The sequence below is a fragment of the Myxocyprinus asiaticus genome, chromosome 19 (assembly GCF_019703515.2).
Source record: "Myxocyprinus asiaticus isolate MX2 ecotype Aquarium Trade chromosome 19, UBuf_Myxa_2, whole genome shotgun sequence".
Taxonomy (NCBI): domain Eukaryota; kingdom Metazoa; phylum Chordata; class Actinopteri; order Cypriniformes; family Catostomidae; genus Myxocyprinus; species Myxocyprinus asiaticus.
Genome location: NC_059362.1, coordinates 9,317,206 through 9,341,705, shown reverse-complemented (window position 1 = coordinate 9,341,705; position 24,500 = coordinate 9,317,206). Strand labels below are relative to the sequence as shown.

Genomic DNA, 24,500 nt, shown 5'->3' with positions numbered 1-24,500 from the left:
AGCACACAATAAATTCAAAAGAATAACCATCAAGGAAGAAAAACGGGACACATTTTCCAGATTTTCCCCATTTCTAGGAAAGACAGGGTAGTGGGATCAATGGCTAGACATAAATGAGGAGATTTAGAACAAAACCATTGTTGCCATAATTCCCGCCAAATAACATTGATTTTTAAATAACATACAACATAAATGCTGTTCGGTGTCATTGTCTTTTGGAAGATGCCCCAAAATACAAAATTTAGGGTATGAAGGGGTGCTTCTCCCTACTACTTCATATATCACATCAAACACTTTATTCTTGCATTTTTGCACATTACCAAATATAATACATTTCTTCTGTATGTATTACACTTACTTAAAAAATCAGCGATATTATGATCAAATATAATGTTGCTTGGGTGACATGGGTTCTCATTGTACAACACTACTGTCAATTTTGTGTTATCTTTTCTTACAGATCTTTTATGGTCTGCTGTATAGTCAGTTGGACTTTGTTATACTGTACAAATTACATTTGTCCCCTACCATTTGGATTCTTGATTGCTATTTGTTCCAAAGCTGTCAGCTCTGGCCATAGAAATTATGAATTTCTCAGAGCAATGTATGTGAGTAAAGACTACAAAACTACAAACTTTATCAAAATATTAGAGAGTTATTACGTCAATTCGGTGACACAATTTTTGCGTAAGTAGAACGAGCAAGGCAAAGTGCATTGATCACATGCATCTTTACAACCGAGCATGCACTGATATCACTATTGAATCGATTGGGCACAATCCAAGATTTGTAGAAAAAATGTCACTTGAAATAAAATAATAATTTGTGAGTGATTTAATTGTATTCTTTTTTGTTTGGGTATGTCCTTCTAAAAGGGTCACAGAAATGCAAGTCCTTAATAAAATCTTGAATTTTCTTACAGCTATGCCAAGTTAAAATAGCAACATCTTTTGAAAGATCTATTTGTGCAACAATTAATCTCCCATTAGTTAATAATTTACCAGACAACTTAAAGGCAATAAATTACACATTTAAAAACAAAAGAAGAAGAAGAAGAAGAAGAAAAAGTTCTGTCCAAATTAGGGCCATTGAAATTGACCAAAGTTTGATTTTGAGGTAATTTGATATAATATTTAATCATTTTTAAAATGTTGCTCATTTATGTAATGAGAATCTCTGAAATTATCATATTTATTTTAAGACAAAATACTTGTTTATGATTTACAGTTTTGTTCAGGGTGATTAAATGTAAACGTTTTTTAATAACTGTCCAATAAATGAAAGGATAGTATCTGTGGTAATAGCCCCCCTGTTGCAGGTCTAAAGGTACACCCTTGAAATACATTTTAAAACACCTTTTTCATTGCCAGAGCGCTAGATGGCGCTATAGGAAGTGTAATCGAGTTTGAAATCATGATTGCCAAGCAGACTGCTGTCAAGATGTCCTGTGAAAAAGGAGTTATATTTTGGTCTGTTCTCACCCAAAACCAGCTTTCTTCTAAAAATCTTCGTTTGTGTTCTGCAGAAGAAATAAAGTCAAGCACATCTTAGAGGGCATGAGGGTGAAGAAATTATTTTTCATTTTTGGGTGAACTATCCCTTTTAAGTATTTCAGGTTAAAAATGTGGAAACATGAGGAACTGACTAAACATTACTAAAAAGTAATGGCCTGTAAATAGGAAGTAGAAATAGTTATAAACTATAAGCTTAAGCTAGTGATTTACTTCCCTGGAAAATCAAATGGATGCCTGTTATCTAGAAAGAACCCTTACAGGTATATATATATAGAGAGAGAGAGAGAGAGAGAGAGAGAGAGATTTAGAAAAATTATTTCTGATTATCCCCCTTCCTGATTTCTTCTGTTTTTGTGTATTTTTCATACTAAATTGTTTTAGATCTTCAAACAAGATATAACATAAAACAAAGGCAACTTGAGTTAACACAAAATACAGTTTTCAAATATATATATATATATATATATATATATATTTTTTTTTTTTACTGAAGCAAAAACGTTATCCACCACCTATATCACCCATGTGAAAAACTGCCCCATTAAACATAATAGCTGGTTGTGCCACCTTCAGCAGCAACAACTGCAACCAAACGCTACCGATAACTGGAGATCAGTCTTTCACAATGCTGTGGTGGAATTTTGGCCCACTCTTCTTTGCAGAATTGCTTTAGTTCAGCCATATTGGAGTGTTTTCGAGCATGAACTGCCCATTTAAGGTCCTGCCACAGCATCTCAATCGGGTTCAAGTCAGGACTTTGACTAGGCCACTCCAAAACTTTAATTTTGCTTCTTCTGAGCCATTCAAAGGTGGACTTACTCCAAAGCTTTGGATAATTGTCTTGCTGCATAATCCAGTTGCGCTTGAGCTTCAACTCACAGACTGATGACCGGACGTTCTCCTTTAGGATTTTCTGGTAGAGTGCAGAATTCATGTTTCCCTCAATAATTGCAAGTCGCCCTGGCCCTGAAGCAGCAAATCATCCCCACACCATCACACTACCACCACCATGCTTGATCGTAGGTATGATGTTCTTTTTGTTGAATTCTGTGTTTGATTTACGCCAGATGTAACGGGACCCCTGTCTTCCAAACAGTTCCACTTTCGACTCATCAGTACACAGAACATTCTCCCAAAAGGTTTGAGGATCATCAAGGTGTGTTTTGGCAAAATTCAGATGAGCCTTAATGTTCTTCTGGGTTAGCAGGGGTTTTCACCATGCCACTCTTCCATAGATGCCATTTTTGGCCAGTGTCTTTCTGATAGTGGAGTAATAAACAGTGATCTTTATTGATGCGAGAGATGCCTGCAGTTCCTTGGATGTTGTCCTTGGCTTTTTTGTGACTTCCTGGATGACTCGTCGCTGTGTTCTTGGAGAAATGTTGGAAGGTCGGCCACTTCTGGGAAGGTTCACTACTGTGCCAAGTTTTCTCCATTTGGAGATAATGGCTCTCACTGTGGTTCTTTGAAGTCCCAGAGCCTTTGAAATAGCTTTGTAACCCTTCTCAGCCTGATGTATTTCAATCACCCTTTTCCATAAAATTTCTGGAATTTCTTTCGACCTTGGCAAAGGTGCTACTGGGTGAGACCTTTTAGCCAACTTCATGCTGCTAAAAAAGTTATATTTAGGTGTTGATTTGATTGAACAGGGCTGGTAGTAATCAGGCCTGGGTGTGTCTAGTCCAGCTGAACCCCATTATGAATGCAGTTTCAGAGATCTATGGATTTAGTAACTAAGGGGGCAAATATTTTTTCACACAGGCCCAGTTGGTATTGGATAACTTTTATGCTTCAATAAATAACATCATTTAAAAACTTTTGTTATTTTGTGTTTACACAGATTGCTTTTGTTTTATGTTAGATTTTGTTTGAATTTTTGAAACAATTTATTATGAGATATACACAAAAACAGAAGAAATCAGGATGGAGGCAAATACTTATTCACAGCACTGTATACATGTATATAGGCTATATATCCTATATGTATATATATACTGTATAAACACTGCCTGGCCAAAAAAAATGTTAAAATAAATTGCATACTCTAATATTTCATTGACTTTAGCTTTGATTACGGCGTGCATTCGTCATGGCATTGTTTCAACAACCTTATGCAACGTCACAACATTTATTTCCATCCAGAGTTGCATTAATGTTTGGCTGAGATCTTGTATTGATGACGATGATGGTGGCCAATTCATGTGTCAAAATGATTCCTCATGCTCCCTGAACCACTCTTTCACAATTTGAGCCCGATGAATCTTGGCATTGTCGCCCTGGAATATGCCCATGCCATCAGAGAAGAAAAAAATCCATTGATGGAATAACCTGGTCATTCAGTACATTCAGGCAGTCAGCTGACTTCATTTTACTGCCGCATAACATGCTGAGCCTAGCCCTGACCAATTGAAGCAACCCCAGATCATAACACTGCCTCTAGAGGCTTGTACAGTGGGCACTATGCATGACGGGCGCATCGCTTCATGCGCTTCCCTTCTTACCCTAACGCGTCCATCGCTTTGGAATAGGGTAAATCTGGACTCATCAGACCACATGACCTATTTCAATTGCTCTACAGTCCAATCTTTATGCTCCTTAGCAAACTGAAGCCGCACTAACAAGTGGCTTTCTTGTGGCCACACAGCTGTTTAGTCCCAGTCCTGTAAGATCTCGTCACATTGTGCATGTGGAAATTCTCTTACTTCAATATTAAACAGCCGTGAGTTCTACTGTCGATTTTTGCGATGTGACTTCACCAAGCGTTCTAGTGATCTCCGATCACGATCATTCAAGATTTTTTTCTAAACCACATTTCTTACGCGAAGCTGATGGTTCACCACTATCGTTCCAGGTTTTAATAATGCGTTGGACAGTTCTTAACCCAGTTCCATTGATTTCAGCAATCTCCTTAGTCGTTTTCTTTGCTTGATGCAGGCCAATAATGTGCCACTTCTGAAACACAGTAACAACTTTTCCACGACCACGGGATACGCCTTCCGAAACATATTAATCACTGCAATAATGATCCAATCTCTTAAGTATCTGATTATTTAAACCCAAACGGCGACTTTTTGGATCCAATATACAGTATATATATATATATGATTAACATTAAGCCTATTTATATTAGTCACCCTTTTTATGTTGTTATAACTGCATATCAATGATTTATAATGCATATGTAAATTACTTATTAGTCATTAATTAACACTTTATAAACCCTTAACAAAGGGAACATTGATGTAAAGTGTTACACATCTTTTTCATGATCACAATTTTACTTTTTAAACACTGCCAGCACTTATGTGGCCTGTTGGATGACAAGTCTTAAATGTGATAATGGCAAATATCCTTTAATTGTTAGCTCCCACCCTCTTAGCTATTAAATCTGATCTTTTTACTATGAAACATCGTTATAAGGCATCTTTGAGGAAATGTAAAGTCTTTTTTAAGGACATCTGACGTCAGCGCGTGTGCAACTCATTCCCCTCTTACTGCATCTCACTGAAATCTCCCGAACGAACGACAGAAAAGCCGAATGAGGTGACGGATGAAGAACACGCCGAGTAGGAGAGAGAGAGAGAGAGAGAGAGAGAGAGAGAGATCGTCAGCACCCGCTTTTACTCATTGATGGAAGTAAGTCGCACGATAAGACGCTTGAAGAATTTTGGAAATGAGCCGATGTCGCATCTGAAGTGTTGGGGTATGGACGTGATGTAAATACATATGCATATCGAGATGTGTTTTTTTATGGCTTATTTGTTTAAAACTATGAATGTGTGGCTAGAGAAACCGATGGACCTATTTGATCGAAGTATGCATGTCAGATGTTTTGAATTTGGGCTGGTCTGAGCATGAGATTGGTTCCTCTGGCTTTGAACATTTGGACTTGACTGTACACAAATATTGTTATAAAATCTGTATATAAAAGTGAGCGTCATCTTATCACGTGTAGCGAGCTTTAGACGATTAAACAACGGGTAATTTATGCAGGAGTGCTGTTTGAAAAAGCACGTCAGCTCTAAGGATGAGAAATAGTTTTAATTTTTGCAGAGCACACGAGATTGTGGTCGTGGTGGATGTCAACGAGTTCAGTCGTGAAACCACTAGGACTAGTCTGCCTGCTTTTGACCAATGTATTGCTTGCTCCTATAGTCTTTTTATAGTAAAGTACAACCCCAATTCCAAAAAGGTTGGGACAATATGAAAAATGCTAATAAAAACAAAAAGGAGTGATTTGTAAATGATATTCATCCTTATTGAAAGCACCACAACTGAACATTGTATGTTTTACCTTGTGAATTTCATAGTTTAAAAAATAAATAAAAAATTATGTACAGTAATTTCAAATCAGATGATTGCAACACATTTCAAAAAAGTTGGGACAGTCGAGTGTTTACCACTGTGAAACATCATCATTTCTTCAAATAACACTTATTAAGCATTTAGGCACTGAAGACACAAGTTTGTTAAGTTTAGAAAGTGGAATTTCCCCCCATTCATCCATTATGCAGGTCTTCAGCTGCACAATTCTACGGGGTCTTTGTTGCCATATTGTGCGCTTCATAATGCACCACACATTCTCAGTTGGAGATGGTCAGGACTACAGGCAGGCCAATCTAGCACCCGCACTCTCTGCTTTTTAGGCCAGTATGTGGTTTGAAGTTGCCCTGCTGAAAATTCTGGGACATCCCTGGAAAAGATGGTGCTGGATGGCAGTATATGCTGCTCCACAATTTGTACATATCTGTCTGCATTAATGGTGCCCTCACAGATGTGAGAGCTACTCATGCCATGGGCACTGACACACCCCTGGCACATACAGCCACTGGCTTTTGGACCTGACGCTGATAACAGCTTGGATGGTCCTTTTCCTCTTTGGCCCGGAGAACACAATGTCTCATTGGACTCATCGGGCCGAAAAACACAGTTCCACTGTTCTACTTTCCATCTAAGATGAGACCGAGCCCACAGAAGTCGGCAGTGCTTCTGGACAGTGTTGATGTAGGGCTTCTGCTTTGTATAGTAAAGTCTTAACTTGCATCTGTGGATGCAGTGGCGAGTGGTGTTGACTAACAAAGATTTACTAAAGTTATACCAAGCCCTTGTTCATGATATCCATTACAGATGAATGATGTTTTTTAAGTCAGTGATGTCTGAGGGATCAGAGATCATGCACTTTCAGAAGTGGTTGTTGTCTTGCCCTTTACGCACCGAGATTTGACAATTCCTTGAATCTTTTAACTATATTGTGCACTGTAGAGGGTGAAATGCCCAAAATCCTTCCAATTTGTCTTTGGGGAACATTGTTCTCAAAATGCTGGATTATTTGCTGAAGCATCCGTTGGCAAATTGTCAAGTCTCGAATGATCCTTGCTCTTGAAGGACTAGGCTGTTTTTGGAGGCTCCAAATATACTATGACACTATTGCCTCACCTGTTTAACATCTGCTGTTTCACATCGCCTTGTTATTTTAACTCTCCAAATTGTTATTAGTCTTAAATTACGCGTGTTGCAATCATCTGATTAGAAATTACTGTACATTACTGTACATTAACATCATATAATGTGTGGTTGTTGTGCTTTCAATTTAGCAAAAGCTGAATATAATTTACAAATCACTCCTTTTTGTTTTTATTAGCATTTTTCATACTTTTGCAATTGGGGTAGGCCTATTTATTTGTATAATATGTTTTTTTTTATTAAAATTTTTTTTTTTTTAACTTTATATATATATATATATATATGTATATATATGTGTGTGTGTGTGTGTGTGTGTGTGTGTGTGTGTGTTTTTTACTTCTAAAAAGGAAACGCAGCCCTGGTTCGGGGGTGGGTTCCTGGGCCAGTGCGAATTCTCGAAATGTTCAGCGCATTTCCATCGCTGTAAAGGAAGTTCCGGGGTGGAAAATCTGGTTCCTCACCGGCCCCAAAACCTTGCTGGTCTATATATATATATTACAGTGGCCGTGAAGTGCAAAACAAAACAACAAATCTAAAAACACAACGGCAAATCCAAAGACAAAATAACAAATCAGAATCACATCAACAAATCATAAAACACAACAGCAAATCCGAAAACACAACACCAAATCCAGAAACAAACAACGAGTTAGAAAACACAACGGCAATTCAGAAAACACAACGGCAAGACAGAAAACACAACAGCAATTCAGTCGAAATGGAAAGGGTAGGCAGTAGCGGTTCTAGCTTGTATGGCGCCCTGGACGAAACCCGCTTCAACACGCCCCCAAAGTTGCCGCCCCCCCGCAAGATGCCGTCCTGGGCAACTGCCCATGTCGCCCATGCCTAAATCCGCCACTGAGGGTAAGTTCCCTAGCTTGTCACCTGATTGGCTGTGTGAATGAGACCTAGTCCTTTTTCTCTTGGGAAAACAGTAACAGGAAACTTCTTGGTTCATCTACTGCGTAAGGGACTGTCTTAAAGTCCACAACCTGCTCTAAAACACTTGGTGGCATAAAAAAAATAAACTTTGCTGCCAAAGGATAGATTTTCCAAGTACTATATCTAATTATATGGATACAGTATCCAATATTTTAGAAAAAACACCACTAAAATTAAACAAGATGTAATTTTTACATTACAGCAGGATGCCAGTGGAGTGATTGACTAATTTACATTAATCTCTTTTCCACTATCGGGCTGAAAGTTTCTGAGAACGGTGAGGAATGGTTACAGTAGCTTTTCCACCAGGGCACGATTTGGCACAGCACGATTAGAAAGCGTTCTCGGCCCAGAATTCTCAGTTATCGGTTAGACAACCGTGCTCAACTGTGCTGGTGGAATGCCTGTAGTGACATCGCAACTCACGATTGGTCACTTGCCAGTGTTACTCATTTTTTCACTGTAGCTGGCCAAGCACACTATTTGGGCAAAGTAAACACTTCTCACGCGGTCCTTAAACTCTTGCGTTTCCAAGATAAGGACTGACGTATTTCTTGTTTACATTCGAAGTCTGTTTTCAGCACCACAGTGGAAAAAAATCTGTAACCATGCCAGCTGGCCCGGATCGGCACAGAACAGAACAGTTTCACAACAAGAACAGTTTGGCCTGATGGAGGAAAAGAGGCTATTGCTTATATTATTATTATTATTATTACTATTATTATTATTTAAAAAAAGAATTGAATACTGTATATGTATAATTCCACATCCTTGGATAATCTCACCTAGAATAAATCAGCATATCTAATAGCGGCCTTCTACAACCTTTACAATATGAAAATAAAATCTTGGTAAAATTTCAGCAATTTTTTTTTCGAGAATAATTGAACACTATACTCATAATTGGACATACTGGCTTCAAATGTAGAAAGTGAGCCATCATGCCGGCAGTCTACTGCAACCTTTAGAATGAGAAAATGCTTCTTTAATAACAGTGTTTGTTATGTTAGAACATGCAAGTCAATTGAATGAAAGCTTGGACACCGGCGTATTAGCGCAATTTGAATTTTTAGACGGTCCCTTACACACCGTAGATGAACATCGTACCTAAAACTTTTCCCGCTCACAGTTTTTGCTCTCTGTGTTATAAAGTGTCCCATTACTGTTTTACTGAGTGACAAACCACTCACAATATTCAGTAATTGAGCATTTGGAATGAATTTTGAAATAATCTCACAAGTGGGCAGAGAACCAGTCCTGAGGAAAGGAGGTATTCTCCACACAGCCAATCAGGTGAGAAGCTATGGTACCTACCCTTTCCATTTCGACTGAATTGCTGTTGTGTTTTCTGTCTTGCTGTTGTGTTTTATGATTTGTTGATGTGTTTCTGAATTGTTATTTTGTCTTTGGATTTGCCGTTGTGGTTTTAGATTTGTTATTTTGTTTTGCACTTCACGGCCACCGTAATATCTCTCTCTCTCTCTCTCTATATATATCTATCTATATATATATAGATAGATAGATATCAGATGAACAGTTGTGTTGACAAAAACATGTGTCTATCAAATATATATCAAATATATACTATCAAAATTTAAATCGGGCTCAAATGGCCAAACACATTACATTGTTATGGTCAATATGTTCAGATATTTATATCTACTTTACCACTTTACATTTACAGTACTTTATTTCTACTTATAAGTAGATAAAAAAAGATGATTTGTCCATGTCATTATGCACTTGTTTGGAATGCTCTGATCTTCAGTCCCCGTGCAAGCAATTGTATAGAATTATCTTTCAGTTTTGGTTTCAAATTTGTGCATTTAGGAAATACTCATAGCAATCAACAAACAACCAAATTTTGTCTTCATGAGTGATTGAGAGGAGCTTATGTAAACTGTGCCACATTTCTGTATAATTAAACAAAAAGCTTCAGTGGCTATGATTAGATATTACTATAAATAGAAATCTGTCCAAAATGTACAGAATGCACCATTTTTAGATGAAACCATTAACTGGTGCTTTCCAAATTCAAATGTCTCTTTATGTATCCACACAAATTTATACTGTAGATTGACAGTGTTTCATTGTCATAGATTCTGGAACACCTTAATGATGATGAACCAGTTCTCGGGAAAAACGACACTCAATAGTGTCAAACAGAGATGCACGCAATGATTGCGGAAGCCAACCACAATGAGCAAATAAAAGGCCTTTGCTCGAAATTTTAAATTACAGTGCTGTTTGTCCTGGCTACAAACATGTTGACAGACTTAGACCACACAGCTACAAATGAGAATTGAAGACTGACTACAAGTCTGCAGTTCTCTGCACGTAACCACCTGCTTTTAACTATGACTGAAGTATTGCACCATTTTCTTTTTGTGCTATGAGTATTTTAGGGCAATGCATGACATTTTATAGGGATAGTTCACCCCAAAAATGAAAATTCTGTCATCACTTGTTCCAAACCTATATGCTTTTCTATTTATGTGGAACACAAGGGAAATTTTAGGCAAAATGGTAGACTCAGTAACCAATTACTTTCATTGTAAAAAAAAAAAAAGGTAAATATTGACTGAGGCTGTCATTGACTGAGGAAGTTACACAGATTTGAAAAACCTTGAGGGTGAGTTAACAATGACATAATTTGTATTTTTGTGTGAACTATGCCTTTAAAGACACAGTGGTCCAGAACTCTAAATTGCATGGGTTTAAGGACTCATGTAACAGGTGAGAAAAGTCACTGATAAATCAGAGTTGGCTCTGTTGCAAGCACTGGTGAGGTCCAACATGATCACACGGGAAGTCGGCATGTTGTTTCCAAGAGTTCCAGTACCCTAGGATCGGACACATTATGCCGACTCACTTAGCCCTTTTCCATGACATGGGCTGCATTTTCCAAAAGCATCGTAAGCCTAAGTAGATCGTTGAAACCATTGGCACCAAAGGTCTCTACGATCAACTTAAGCTTGCGATGCTTTTGGGAAATGCAGCCTTGGTTCGGGGGTGGGTTCCTGGGCCGGTGCGAATTCTCAAACTGTTCAGTGCATTTCCATCACTGTGAAGGCAGTTCCGGGGCAGAAAATCTGGTTCCTCATTGGCCCCAAAAGCTTGCTTGTCTCTACACAGGAACCGATTACGTTGGGGGGCGGAGGGCATTATTATGTTTTGTCACCAGGTAGTTTTCCAAACAACAACAGTAGCTACCATCTGCAGCAAGGAGTACTTTTTCACTCTATAACAACAATAAAAACCCCACAAAAATGTCAGACATCAAAAGCGTTCAGGAAACACGGACGAAATGAGCGATGCATGTGATATGGTCTTCTAAGGAAATCAAAGATAAACTAGAGAGATCGCTAAGGACAAAAGTATACGAGGAGAGACTAAGAAATTATGCTCACTGGCTTCATTCGGACGATTTACCAAATCATAAAAAAATGGAAAGAGTGAGAAGAAAGTACAGGGAGCATAAGAGTCCCAAGCAAAAGTGGCAGTGGAGAGAGCAATGAAGTCTTGGACTCTGTGCTCGGACACCAACCATCCAGCTAACTAACCGAGGCATTGAATTCAGTCTGTCCTCGCTTGAGATAAACATAGAATCGCCGGTGTCTTCTGCAGCTGATCATGGTTATTAATTATATTTGCCAAATTTTTTACTTTCCTAACACTCTTCTCATCTTATTTTGTGCATTGTTTTGTTCAGTAAGAGGATTACTCATTTAGTCAGGACGATCGCTGCTATCTGTTATGTAAACCGGTGGGATTCTCAATTAAGACGTAAACAGGATATTATATGCAATAGCAAAAATCCAAATATAACCATCTGCTACACCAATGTTAATAATGATTCCACTGTTACAATTTATAGATAAGCCACTTTAAAATGTTTAATTATTGAAAAAAAATTACAATTATTTTATAGTAATTACTTTACCTGTCGTCTTGGGCGTAGTATCATCTCTGGCAAAATTGAGCAATGTAAAAATGTTGGATTGCATTTCTCTATATGTTTAAATATGTCCTCAAAAAACAGGAGTTAAAACTGTAGGCTACACAAACACAGTGACATGCGATTTTTGTTTTGGTTTAAGGTAGTCACATAAAACTACCATGTACCCTATCCACGTAACCCGTTACGTCACCATTTGGCTCTCAAGTCAGTGGAAAAGCGTGGCCAATATACGATAGGCCCCAGATTGCCCCGGCCGTGAACCAGCCGAACACAGGCTCGGCACGATATCCAACGCAGTTTCGGTGGAAAAGGGCTAACAGACAAGCGGCATCTCCATTTTTGCATAGGCTCAAGTGTAGATACCTGCCCTTGTGGCGTGACTTGAATCGCATTTTGTCAGCAGTGTAGGAGACCTGGTTTTGGATCCTGCTTTGTATCCAGGAAATAATCGCATTCACATAATCAGTGATGAGTCCGATTTGGAGGTTGCATTTTTCCCTCGAACATTACATTTTTACTCCATTGATGGTTTAGGATGGGGGTACAGTTTTCTTTTTTTTTCTTCTCCCCTTTTCTCCCCAATTTGGAATGCCCAATTCCCAAGTCCTCGTGGTGGCGTAGTGACTCAATCCGGGTGGTGGAGGACGAATCTCCATTGCCTCCGCATCTGAGACAGTCAATTTGCGCATCTTATCTCGTGGCTTGTTGAGCGCGTTACTGCGGAGACATAACGCGAGTGGAGGCTTCACGCTATTCTCCACGGCATCCACGCATAACTCACCATGCGCCCCACTGAGAGCGAGAACCACATTATAGCAACCACGAGGAGGTTACCCCATGTGACTCTACCCTCCCTAGCAACCGGGCCAATTTGGTTGCTTAGTAGACCTGGCTGGAGTCACTCAGCACGCCCTGGATTCGAACTCGCGACTCCAGGGGTGGTAGTCAGTGTCTTTACTCACTAAGCTACCCAGGCCCCCGGGGGGTACAGTTTTTAAAATATGCATTCCTTGTCACTGTATTACATCCTGTACAGCTGAAAACAACTCACTTCACAACTTGCTTTTGGCGCCCCTCTGTCAACATTTCACTCAGAAAATGGAGTTCACATGTGCCCATACGCCCAACAACACTTACCACTTTGGCCACTGTGGGCAGTGTTTCCAATTTCGGTAAGCACAGACTGATTTTATCTAAAGAAAAGTCAACCTACTGTTTCCGATTCACTGTGAGATCAGTCCGTGAGTCAGCACTAGGCAACTCTAAGGCGTGCCAATTTTTGTTTATAGCTGATGATATTGTATTGAAGAAGAGTAGACATGCACTAACTCCATATTTTAAATGCCACTTAATTTGTATGAGGTTGCACAGGTCCCAAGAACTTTGCTGTATAATGCATTTCAAATTTGTTGAAAATTGAACGCATGCACAACACAATGCAGTTCGCCATTTACAGCCTGGTTTGAGAGCAGTTCAGTACAATTGATTGGTTAGTACAGCAGCCATTCATGTGGCCATTCATCACAGTTTATGATTTTATGTATGTACATCTGTCCCAGATGTTGCCTATCTTATTCCTGGAAGTGTTTGGAACATTTGTACAATGTGGTGGTAAATCAAGTTTTCATGTTTTCTGTGTGAAACTTGATCAGTAGATATTACTACCTTGTGTGTAGAATGTTGGAAAAAGCCATAAATGTCCTTTCTTTATTGTTAGAGAGTACTGGGAATTTGAGATCATTTTATACAAATCATCTCATCAACATTTAATTCTCTAAGAAATGTTGAAAAGGGAATTTAAAGGTGCAGTTAAGGCCCACTGTCCAAAGACTGTTCACATGTTGAGAGAGAAAAATATGACCCGCTTTTAAGGCTCAGGCTGAAAAAATCTGGCGGCTCTCTGAAGGTGGTCCATTCTCAACCAGGGGGATAGCAGTTGCTAAGGAACTGAACGTTAAAAACAAACAACCCTTCAAAAGCAGTAATTCAGGGCCATGTTGTCTTGCCCGGAATAATTAGAATTCAGGAGATGCATCGGGAAATTAGCTTTATATTTGGCCTGGTAAATACCCCTCTAATATTTACACATTTATTGTTGGCCGCTACTCTGCCAGGTCAAGTATGAATTGAAGATGAATCTAAAATTTTAGGAGTAGAAAATATCTTTTAATGTTTTGAGTTGTTGTTTATGCTACTTCTTAAACCATTAGTTTCATTAACTCATGTGAGCAGCAGCAAAATAGGTCTTTTTTGTCCTTGTGCGACACAGAATGATTTGTTTAACAGCAAATAAAAGTGATGTGTGTAATATTTTTTTATGTTAGAATTAGGGCTGTCGATTTAACACATACAAAAAATGTAACGCAATTTATCATGCCTCCTGACCCATAACAAAATTCTGTAATAAAATGATTTTTTACATTTGACATTTGACTACATTTGAAGCAATTCAAGCTTACGGTATGTGTGTTTTAAGAGGCGTGCTGCAGGGGCCAGTCAGCACGCTTCATCAAAAGCAGCGCAGCCACAGAATGAGAGCCGGTCACACAGAACACATTCTTGACCGCTACTAAGCACAACAGAATGTATGGGATCTCGAGATGCGATTTTCAAAACTACTTTTAACTTGACACAGTGTTTTAAAACACGGCATTTATGATGCTGAAAACCAGTGAGACGGTCCAAAAGCATCTAATGCATGTGTACATAGATGACAATATCATTAAAAATAGCACTGACGAAACTTAAGAACTAGTGCTGTCAGTTGATTACAAGTTTTAATCGCGATTAATCGCACTTTTGATTGTAGTTAGTCGTGATTAATCGCAGATTTTGAAAATTCTGAAATTTGACTATAAATACTTCTCCTGTCAAAATGCATTTATTTCCATCTTAGAGTAGAAAGCTAAACAAAATGTATCAATATAATGCTTTATTAACATTTTCCAAACAAAGTCTAACTGGCAGTCTCCCCATAGGATGCATATTCATTGCAATGGGCACTAAATCTCTTAACCCTTATGCACTGTTCATCATTAAATCACGTTCCAGTTGTTCCCGGTCAAAAGTGACCGCTGGTGGTATTTAGACCTTTTTTTATTTTATTTATTAATTTATTTACCTATATGACCTTGAGCTTGAGCTTGAAAATTTACTTTGTTTTACTTTTCTTATGAATATTTTCTCAAATACTGAGCCAGTCCTCATAAATTATATACCATTTGAAAGCTTAAAGTCTCGAGAATCAAACTGTGCTGTCCATTTAAAAAAGAAAAACCAGATGAAATTACAAGTATAAACACTAGATGGCTGCAGAGAACTACTTATTCATCCCTGGTTGAAGAGAAGATGATTTCTAGATTTTGTCACAAGTTCTGCATTTAGATATATATTTAAACATTATCCAAGACTACATTTGTCAAAGTTTAGCATTTTGTTTGATTTGTTTGAGGTTATTTTTGTCAGTTTTGCATACCTGAAATTAGTAGAATAACAAGTAATAACCTTATTTATCCCTGGTTGTAACAAGATGAATGTGTGTGTGTGTGTGTGTGTGTGTGTGTGTGTTCGGCATTGTAGATATGTTATGGTGTCACCAATTCATTTTGTTGTGTGTGTGTTCTGCATTGTGGCTGATTTATTTATTTATTTTTGTGACCAAAAAAATAAAATCTGTTTTATAGTCTGACCAGTTCAGTTTTTTGTGTGTGTGTTTTGCACTCTTGATGTTTGGTAGCTGTGCACTCTTGATGTTTGGTAGTCTCACCCCTTCATGTCTGTGTGTGTTTTTTATGCATTGTGGCTATTTTTTAGATTTTATATACTGAATAATGAAAAAAATCTGTGATTTTTAGTGTTTCCCATTCATTTCCTATGGCAGTCACTTTTGACCGGGAACAGTACAAGTGTAACTTTTTTTTTCTACCACTTAGACTGATCGAATCAACTCCAATTTCTTTGTGTGTGTGTTCAGATTTCAAATGGATGAAAAGTCACCAAGTCTCGTACCCGTCAGATAAAGGAAATGAAATGGATTTCGGTCAAAAATGACCGAACAGGGTATGAGGGTTAAACTGTCATCCTCCACAATATTAACAATCTTGAAGCTGCATTCGTGATTTGCATCAGGGCGTCAACGCCAGCGGGGCTTTGAAGTCCACGTGAAGAGCATTTGCAGACAAAAACGTCTCATTCTGTGTTTTCGTGATAGTTAAGACTTGACATGTTTCTGTGGTAATTAAAATGCTTGATTTCTATCACAAGTCCCCTCTGGGCTTGTTTTGTACATCAAATAGCATTAAAAGGTCCTTTCTCCATATTTTTATCATGGAAGCACTGTTGTGTGTGTGCAGAGATTCTTTTATTTACTTAGATAACGTCCTCCGTCAAAGGAGAGAGCGTAGCGGACCGCCACGTGATGCTATTTTATGCTAAGATTGTAGGCTTACCTTGGTATAGGGGCTCTGGTGTGTGTGTTTGTGGTGTGTGTGCCAGTGTAATGACTCCGGGTGGACACTGTTCAAAGGCTCCGCTCTGCCCATTTACTGTTGTATTAACAGTAAATGCGTTAATCGCAATTAAGAATTTAAAAAAAAAAAAATTAATCTCCTTTTCTCCCCAATTTGGCATGCCCAATTCCCACTACTTACTAGGTCCTCGTGGTTACTCACCTCAATCTGGGTGGCGGAGGACAAGTCTCAGTTGCCTCCGCTTCTGAGACAGTCAATCCATGCATCTTATCACGTGGCTCGTTGTGCATGACACCGCGGAGACTCACAGCATGTGGAGGCTCATGCTACTCTCCGCGATCCACGCACAACTTACCACGTGCCCCACTGAGAGCAAGAACCACCAGGTTACCCCATGTGACTCTACCCTCCCTAGCAACCGGGCCAATTTGGTTGCTTAGGAGACTTGGCTGGAGTCACTCAGCATGTCCTGGTTTCGAACTTGCGACTCCAGGGGTGGTAGTCAGCGTCAATACTCGTACGCGTTAAGCTTTTTAAATTAATCGCATGCGTTAATGCGTTAATTCAGACAGCTCTATTAAGAACACATCCTGTGAGAACAGGACAGATGACAAACTCATTTACAAAATGGATTGCTGTCGACTGTAAGCTTATGTTCAATGATATGTGAATAAGACAAACAAAACCTTTACTTATAAAGCCTTCTAATCCTTTTGCCGTCTGCCACATTAGTGCAATATATTCAGAAATATTATGTTTAGTATTTTATTTATATTTAATTATCATTATTTAGGGGCCTTTAGAATTTTTTTTAAATATACAGTACGCAACAATTGCAATTAATGAATCGGCATATCATGTAATTATATGTAGTAATGAAAACTTTTAATCGACTGACAGCCCAAGGTAAAGGAATATTCCTGGTTCAATACAACTTAAGCTCATTCAACAGCATTTGTGGCATAATGTTGACTACCACAAAAATGTAAGGATTTTTGTTGCTTGTTTCAATTTACTTAAACATTTTATCACAACTTGATTTCAGTGTGTTCTATCCATTTCAATTTGTAAAATATAAGTTTACTTAAACCCTTTGAGTTGAGACTACATAAATACTTTTTGTGGTGTTAATGTAGCATTGATGAAACTTTGCAGGGGATTTCCATTTCCCAGCATGCTCTGTTGGGACTGGATAAGGAAAGGTTGAAATTAAGTGTTATTTTAGGTGTTTTTGAGGAAGATGAGAATAGGAGGATATTTGTTAATGTTTAATGTTCTGTTACATTGGTATTTTAAGAGAGTCTGTTATGCTGGAGTTTTGGGGGTTACCATAGAGATGTTCAGCCATGACGTCAATTTTTTTGGCAAACCCGGAAGTCTAATTTGCCATGGGTTCCCTCAGGATTTTCCTATAGAATTTTTATAATGGGGTTTTTGAACTTATGAGTAAAGTGTCTGTGGTAAACATTTGAGTTTGATGAACCTAGTTAAGTTGAGTTTAAATGACTATAGTACATTAATTTGATCCAATAAATTTATATTGGCTCAATGAAAGAATTAAAGACTTTGCATTTCTACAATTCAAATAAGTAATGATAATGACTTAATTTTTTGAGTGTAGACTCGTCCCTCCTTTTCTTTAAAAATGCAAAAATCTGGGTTAAATCCGTTAACGTTAAAAAAGATTCACTGTTTCAAAATTATAGCCACAAGATGTAAAGACGTAAATACGCGTGTTAACATTATTTTAGCCTGATAAAATGTACAACTTCTTTGCCATAACGACTTAACGCCTTTAACCCTAAAACAACCATAAACTTAAAAGAATGAATGTAAGTGCTTTCATAAAATAGTAAGCTTCACAAACGTGCCTTTAAATCCATTTCAAAAATTGCCCCATTGTTAGTGCCTCACTGTAATCCAGATTTTTGCTTTTTTTAAAGAAAAGGAGTGACTATTCAAAATAATTTTTTTGTGGTAATCAACATTATGCCACAAATGCTGTTGACTGAGTTTAACTTGTATTGGACCTGAAATAATTGCAGAGACAATTACCAGAAAGCATTCTTTAAGTTCAATTTCCCTAAAAAGTGTAAACACTGTGGCTTTGTGTGATATCAAAACATTGCCCTGTTTGTTTGAGCATCCGGATCAGGGGTGCGCTTACTGTACAATGACATATGATGCATCACTGGACAAATTAACTAGCTAGTCAACAGTTTCCCGAAACCATAGCAATTTTGACACACATCCGTTGATCGAACCACATTGGTTCAACAATATAGAGCTGTCGTTAATGACGTTACACAGGTGATGGAGTAATTATTTCTGTGGAGACTGAATGGATGTCAAATTATAGCACGTTTGCATGGACACCAGAAAGTCGTTTATTGCGAAAGCTGCTTAAGACACTAAAGCGGAGTCCGCATTTGTAAGCATTGCGTAATCGGCTTTCTCTTTACCCCCAAATACATGCAGATCAGTTGTTTTTTCCTCTTACGTCATACCCTGGGGTTCCCCCATCGCATTTGAGCGCACAATTCGGGAAACCTGTTTGAAAAAAGTAATTATCTTTGCAATTCCGTAAATAAAGACAACCTTACTTGGTATAACAAGAGTTGACAAGCTAGTTTAACAAGCTCTACGCAGATACAGATGTCATTAAGCATAACTAGACACTGGCTTCCCCTTAAAACTGTGTGACTGATGCGTCTTCCTCCCTCTGAGCCACGACCAAGGGCAGAAATGTTGAATGAGGCAGGTGGCCTCATTGGCCTCCCTAGGGGCCTCTTTCTCTCACTCTCGTGCTTTATACGCACCACGTGACCCTCCGCGAGGCCATTGAGTTCATTTGGAGTGCTGCAGTGAGCACAGGCTTGGCCACCCGCCCACTTTTTTACTCTCTCTCTCTCTTTTTTTCTCACAGCGTGACGGCTTTTGGGAGGGGCCAGGCTCCGAGACAAGCAGCAGTGGCAGCATCAGAGTCTGACAGTGAAGCAGACACACATGAGGCTTCCCTGATGTGTGTGTGTCTGTGTGTGTGTGTGTGTGTGTTTTGTATGTGTGTGAGAGAGAGAGGCAGACAGATAGACAAAGAGAGAGAGAGAGAGAGAGAGAGAGAGAGAGAAGGTAGTTGTGCCTGAGAGTTGTAGGTCTGTGTGCTCCTTGGTATTTGCTTGGCATCATTGTGAGTAAGTTGTACTTCAGTGTGTATTTTCAGAGTGTGGGCATTTTTGTTATGACAATTCTAATAGATTATGTGTTTGAATGTCAGCTAGCTTGTTTTTGGTGCAGCCTTTGCACATGTGTTGGCATCCTAGTGTTGGCAATGGTTTGCTGTGTGTATGTGCATGTGTGTTTCGTGTCAGAGATGAGGAATACCTACATCTCGGAGGAGCTGGTCTGTGGGGCAGGAGGCAGGGGGAGGGGAGCTTCACATAAGGCTGTTTTTGCAGACGGTTGTGAGGCAGGGTAACGCTGTTCTTTCTCAATGCATTCCAAGAAGCCCAAGTCTGCATAGCTGTGGGGTGCATCAAGGGCGGCACATATCTATGGACAGACCTCAGTATGAACTAAAGTCAAAGCAATTCCCTAATCTGCTAGGTCTAATACTGCTGTGCTGTTTAAAATTGTGGCAAAAAAATGGTGTCAAATCTCTTTATGAGCACTGATTGAAAAAGAAAAAAAAAAATAGCATTACTGGTCACCAGCATATCTTCTGTTGTAGATGTGTCCACACCAGGCTTCTAAATTAGTTTAACTTGCAAGATTTCCTTGGTCAACAAACTTAACTAGAATAAACAAACTTGTCAACCCATTTTGCCAACAAAATTTTGCTGGTGAAGCTGTTGGCCTACAACCAGCTAGACCAGCACCAAACCAACATATACTTGCCTGGACCAGCATGGAAATTCATGCCTGTCTAAGCTTGTCTTTTTAGCAAGGAAGACCTGTTTTTTTTTTTTTTAACTGTTGGGTCATTGACAAAGAAGGTTGTTTGAGGTGATTACAATGAGAAATGTAAAAAAAAAAAAAAAATACTTTATAGCACACGTGTCAAGTTTGTAGAAATGTAATCTTTGTGTCCAATTTGCTTTCAAATTGTTTTGAAAAACATTTAGAGCATTTTATACAAAATAATTGATTTAATGACTTTAAAAATGCCATGTGGTGTAACCATCAAGTAAAAGGTATTAAAATACTTTCTTTGCACCTTGAATACATGAGTGTAAACAACATAATCATTAATTCCAGAAAAGTTTACAAAAATATTTTTCAAGGTAAACATTTTTTAATTTATGCTAAGATTGTAGGCTTACCTTGGTATAGGGGCTTTGGTGTGTGTGTTTGTGGTGTGTGTGCCAGTGTAATGACTCATATGTAATGTAATTTAAAAAGTTTAACGCGTACATTTTTCTTAATTGCAATTCACTCATTTACCGTTAATACAGCATAAACCAGCATAAACACTGGTTGGAAGGGCGGAACCTTTGCGATGTGTTGCCCGGAGTCATTACACTGATGCACACACCACAAACAAACAGCAGTGATTCAGTGACTGAGTTCGGAATGGCATAATACCATACTACTTCTGCTTTAGACAGATATGGCAGAAGTAGGATGTGTAGAATGGGTAGTATGCCATTCCGAACTCAGCCAGTGTTAGTGATAAAGTGGCAGGGAAAGGAGCTCTTAACGCTATTTGTTGTACAAAACAAGCCTAGATGGAACTTGTGACAGAAATCAAGTTTTATTCAGCCTAAGAAAGGCACATTTTAATTACCACAGAATCACGCCAAGTCCTAACTATCACCAAAACGTAGATTGAGACATTTTTGTCTTTTCATGTGGAGTTCAAAGCAGTGTTTGATGCTGACGCCCTGGCGCGAATCATGAACATGGCTTCATGACTGCTGTAACAAAGCAGACAGCCACAGTCTGCCGGCTGATTAATGTATATGAGAGTAATAGATTTAATGCCCATTGCAATGAAAATGCAACCTATGTGGGGAATAGTTCTTTCAATTAGTCAAATTCCCACTTTGGGAAGCGTTTAATGTTACTTGAAGTGGTGCTATTTTAGTACATTTCTATCTTTATACTGTGGAAAATGTTTATAAATCATTATATTGTTACATATTGTTTTATGTTTACTTACCTATGAAGGAAATAAATGCATTTTGCTAGGAAATTAAGTATATTTAGAGTCAAATTTCAGCACTTTCAAAATCTGCGATGAATTGCGATTAACTACGAAAATTGATTTTTTTTTGCTGTCTCCGGACAGTATAATCACATGGCATTTCTTACTTTAAGCCCCAGAAAAAATATAAAAATAACTTTGAACTCAGTATTTGAAAACATGTTCATCATAGAACAGGTGTATTTAAATGGTTGTTTTGTGTGAACTGCAATTTTTTATGTTTTTTTGAATAACTTAATAGATCCGGACCAAAATGAGCATCACAACTTTGACCCCGTTGTCCAAATTTATAGTAATTTATTTCACAAATGGGGGTAGCATCTTTGCACTTCTATTATGAAGCTATTGAGAAATATTTGCTCAATGAATGCTAAAAAGAGAGTTAAAATTAAACTTTTCACCTGATATAACCAACTCTATGTGAAGATGACAACGTCAATTATACAACTAAGGAACATTCTACATTTCAATACAATGCTCATTGGGGGTGGGGGTGGTTGTGGAGGCAATTTAGTTTTAGGCACACATATTGAAAGGAGATAATGAAGATGCTAAAATTTTAAATAGTTTTAATTGTCAAAAAGTTTTGGTCCCTACATAATTTCCATACTTGTATTATTTCATAGTTTGATGATTTTTATTTTATTAAAAAATATGGAGAATAGTAACAATAAAGAATGAGTTGGTGTCCAAACTTGTGACTGGTACTGTGGACAAATAATCTGTCATATATCATAATACAGTTTATTACCTTATATGAGCTGTTATAGTTGCCCTGCGCATGTTAAGACAATTTAATTTAAACATTTCTTGAAGCAAAATAAGTTAGAGACTTGCAGAGCACTCGTGAGACTTGTCATCATGGGAGCGTTCAGTGCGGTGGTCGTCACTGGAGAGGTGCATTCATGCACAGTACATTCATTCATGTCTGTATGCAGTACGTTTCCTGAGTGGGTGCTTCTGGGTTTATACCTCATTGCGAGATCTCTAAGAGGGTGCCAAGCATATGCAACTTCCTGCTCAGCTGGCTAAATCCATACATTGCTGTACACACAGTGCTGTTTACTACTCAGAGCACAGTTGTGGTAGAGCTGTGCTCGACCCACGACCCCCTTGTTTTCCACAATGTTAGACCCTGTTCGTCTTTTGCAATGTTTTTGTCTTGTTTTTCTGTTGTTTTGTGTTTTTCGTCATTGGACTGTAGGGCTGCAACTAACAATTATTTTGATAATCGACTAATCTAACGATTATTAGAATGATTATTCGACTATTCAGCGATTATTGCATTGATTAATCATTAGCTCTTAACCGATTATTCAGCTTGTGCCCCGACTTAATAGTTGTATTAAACGTTCTTGCTAACAATAAAGAGGACAAAATCATCATTTAAAAATACCTCTAAATGACATTCACTGAATTAAAGGAAAAAATTGTTTTTATTAAGTTTAATTCTGCAAAAAATCCTATTGTTATCACGTGTTTTTATCTTGTTTTCCATTTAAAATGGTCTAAAAATCCTTAAAACAAGATACATTTACTTGAGAAGTAACATATAAGATATTTAGACTTGCTTTAAGAGAATGTATCTTAAATATAAGTGTATTTTGTATATAAGTGTATTTTTTCACTTGGTTATACTTCTGCGAGTGCAGTAAAGACAAAATATAGTTATATTCAAGATCTATTCTCTAAAAGCAAGTCTAAATATCTTATATGCTGTTTCTCAGGTGAATGCATCTTTCTTTAAAGGATTTTTAGACATTTTAATATATTTGTATTTTTAATATTATATTTCACATTCTCAGATAACAATTTTTTCTTCAGTATAGCTGCTAAAGAAAATGTACGTTGTTTTGCAGGAGTTTTAGATATTTATATTGGAAAACAAGCCAAAACAAAAACAAATCAAAAACGTATTTTGTTGCGGTGTATAATGGGGTGAAGTCTACCCTCTCTCACCTTTCTGTTCACTTCAATCCATCTTTAACTCACAAAAAAAACAAAAACTCTCTCTTATTAATAAAACTGCATATTGCCAATTTTCTTCATGATAAGAAATGCACAGTGACATATATTATGATTCAATAAGTGGCGAGCCATCACGTTATAATCTAGCTGCATTAAGTGTGCGTGCTCGAGGGATGAGCGTCCCTGCGACAGAGTGTGCATCAGCCGTGTGCAGTTTTAATCTCTCCCCCTTAGATCGGGACATTAGGTGAGGTGCTGACCGCACAGAGAAATGCCAGTTTTGGAGTTTGTAGTTATTTACATGATCTACTTCCGTATTATTTTAACTTTAATAAAGTTATAACGCATTAAATATAACTGCATTTAAGATGTAACGCCGGGGTGTTTCCTTTAAAGATGCTCGACATGCAAGTTTTGCTTCAGCGGAGCGGCAGCTCTGGCTCCGCTTATTCCACAACAAGAGTGCTTCTGTGTTTACTTATTTTGTATTTTTGCATTATAATTCCCTCATACTTTGCGGTCTACATCACCTGAAGATGTTTGGAATGTTTAGAGTGCATCTGGACTGTGTAGTTCTTCCTCTCCTCAGTCAGGCGAGAGCTGCTGCTCTCATGCGTCATCATTAGAGTTTAATGTGATCTCATGTTACATTGAATGAGGCGATCAAACGACTATTCGACAACAAAAAAATTTGTCGACAATTTTTTATCGTCGATAATGTCGACTAATCGTTTCAGCCCTATTGGACTGTAGGGATGAGTAAAAATATAGATTCTCTGATTTATCACGATTAATCGCAAACAATCTGAATGTCGATTCTTAAATCCCAAGAGCAATCATTCGAGCAATCATTGAGTAATTCACTCGCATGTGCAACCAAATATGACGCTGTGTGACTAAACTGTCTGTAATTAGCCAATGGCTGCTAAATATTCCTATTTCATTCACCAGTGAGTGAGTAGTGTAGTGACAAAGAGGTG

At 38.1% G+C, this 24,500-nt stretch overlaps 1 protein-coding gene across 6 annotated transcripts in view; it reads left to right on the top strand.

The window, feature by feature from the left end:
• The window catches only part of LOC127456734 (RAC-alpha serine/threonine-protein kinase-like), an 87,269-nt gene that overhangs the window by 18,187 nt on the left and 44,582 nt on the right, over positions 1-24,500 (top strand). The window contains exon 1 of one of the 6 annotated variants that reach the window (XM_051725270.1): positions 5,003-5,150. The exons of 1 other annotated variant lie outside the window; for it this stretch is intronic. The gene's annotated coding sequence lies outside the window, so the exon portion shown is untranslated. Of the gene's footprint in view, positions 1-5,002; positions 5,231-19,431; positions 19,541-24,500 lie in introns of those variants that run through there. 4 more of the 6 variants (XM_051725277.1, XM_051725269.1, XM_051725272.1 and 1 more) reach the window with 4 other exon arrangements.